At 43.8% G+C, this 2500-nt stretch overlaps 1 pseudogene; it reads right to left on the bottom strand.

The window, feature by feature from the left end:
- Positions 1-1384: 1384 nt before the first annotated feature.
- Positions 1385-2500, bottom strand: part of LOC127631473 (suppressor of cytokine signaling 5-like) — a 7251-nt pseudogene continuing 6135 nt past the window's right edge.

Here is a 2500-nt window from a genome sequence, read left to right as displayed (position 1 = left end):
CTGGCAACAGCCAATTCCAGATGTTGTACTTGAACAAACTCCTCCCAGAGATTTAATCAGATCAACATTATATTTAGTCAGTCTTAATCTAAAGGTCTTGACGATGTTAAATTGGGAAGTTTTTGAGTTTTCGTTGAAGGGCGCGTCCGTCTGTGGCGGTCTGACAAAGTTCGATATGAAACGAGTCACATTTTTGAGGCCTAAACATGCTCGAAAACTCATGAAACTTTGCACACATCTCAAAAGTGGGGAACTTTACATCCGATACTGGTTTTAGAATTAATTGTGGCAAAATGGCTCGACAGCGCCACCTACAACATTTCAACGAAGCAGCCCTCACGCCACGCTTCACCTACACGTAAGAAAATTGGTAGGCACATGTAACATGTCAACACGTACAAAAAAGTCTCTTAGAGCCATATCCTAAACCCAACAGGAAGTCCGCCATTGAGATTTTTTTCTTCAGTTTTTGCCATTTCCAGGCCTCGTACTTTAACTCCTCCTCCTAGAAATTAAATCAGATCAACATCATATTTGGTCCATCTAATCTAAAGGCCTTTGCGATGCTAAATTGCGAAGCTTTTGAGTTGTCTTTGAACGGCGCGGCCGTGGCGGTCTGACAAAGTTTGATGTTTCGCCATGAAACAGGAAGTTGTTGTAACTCAAACATACAATGTCCAATCTGCCCCAAACGTCACATGTTTGATAATCGTCCCGTCCTGAACACTTCTAAATGCCAATATTCAGTTATAGTCATAGCGCCACTTACTGGCAACAGGAAATGACATGTTTTACACTGTGATACACGCTTAACAACATTTAAGTGGTAAAAAATACTAAAAAAATTGGAGTGACATTAGCCCAAGCATTATATTTTGGAGTAAAATAGGAACAAGACATTTTATTCGCTGCTTTTGTGAGATTCACGCAAGTACGTGGGATCATTATTAACCCATGGCGCTGTCTCCTTTATCTGAGACGCCAGATTCAGCTCATTTTATTAGAAGACCTGAGATGGGTGCGTCAAATAAGGTTACCAGTAGTTTAACAAGATTAACAAATAGTACAGGCCGCCCAATCTAATCCAGATTAGCATAAGCACCAGTGTTCCAGTGTAAGATATTCCAGTGATCCTGCAGTGGATAGATGGGTGACCGGGTGAAGTAGAAATAGTCTGAAATGAATCCCAGCACAGATGTTATGAGAACATCAAGGTCACTCCATGTGCCTCTATAAAAGTGACATTATTTTCAAATACCCCACAATGCACCAGGGGGGGTTTACTTACCCCAGAATACAAAAAGAGTAACATTTCAGGTTAAATGGGTGTAGTTTCAGTGTTCAGTGCCAGCATCATGTTTGAGAAAGGCACTCACTCTGGAGTCGAGACCGCGGGTATAGTCACGTGACCCGTCGATGAACGCAGAGCTGTGGCACTTCTGGCGTTGTTCCCGTCGTCGTACCTGAGACAGCGCCGCTGACCTACTTCATGGCTGTGTTCGGAATAACATGCTAGCAGACTGCTCTTGCTATTTCTGCCGTATACAGCAAGTGTGCGTGGAAGTACTGGGGTGATGTCGAGAAAATGTCCAGGTCGTAGGTCACCCTAAATCAACACACAAAAAGAGAGATTATATTTGGCATAAAGAAAGGACTATTAGTAGAACATCTTATTTACATTGTGACATCTTCAGCAACGATTGTCATGACCAGAACCCATCCCGTTGCGTTCAATGCTGATTCTGAGGGGTGTGCATCAAAGACATTCTCTGTATCTGTTGCAATGGCAATATTACCTGCATCTGCATTTATAGCCGGAGGTGAAATTAAAATAAAAACTCTATTCTATTTATAGTTTACATTTAGCAAGTATTCTTCTGTTACTATTATTATTATTAAAGAGCACCTATTATGGTTTTTCAAATATTACCTCTCATGTAGTGTGTTATATCGCTCATGTAGTGTGTTATATCGCTGTTTGCATAGTTTCACAAATCAAAGTGCATTGACTCCCAAAAGAATAACCGATTCGGAACACCTGAAGAGTCGTTCGTAATTCCAGACTTCCATTTGTCTCAGAAGTCAGAGGTATTTTCCAAGTTCCGAGACCGTAACTGACAAATGGAACGCCCCCCGATGTCGAATTCTACAACGGCCACAGCTGCAAACAGCGACAACGGTCACAGCTGGTAACAGCGACAACCGTCGCAGCCGCTAACAGGGACAACCGTCGCATCTGCAAACAGGGACAACCGTCGCAGCTGCAAACAGGGACAACCGTCGCAGCTGCTAACAGGGACAACCGTCGCATCTGCAAACAGGGACAACCGTCGCTTCTGCAAACAGGGACAACCGTCGCTTCTGCAAACAGGGACAACCGTCGCATCTGCTAACAGGGACAACCGTCGCATCTGCAAACAGGGACAACCGTCGCATCTGCAAACAGGGACAACCGTCGCTTCTGCAAACAGGGACAACCGTCGCATCTGCTAACAGCGAC

Source organism: Xyrauchen texanus, chromosome 38, assembly GCF_025860055.1.
Source record: "Xyrauchen texanus isolate HMW12.3.18 chromosome 38, RBS_HiC_50CHRs, whole genome shotgun sequence".
NCBI lineage: Eukaryota > Metazoa > Chordata > Actinopteri > Cypriniformes > Catostomidae > Xyrauchen > Xyrauchen texanus.
The sequence above is the reverse complement of the archived record's forward strand: the minus strand, read 5'-3'. Positions and strand labels throughout refer to the sequence as shown.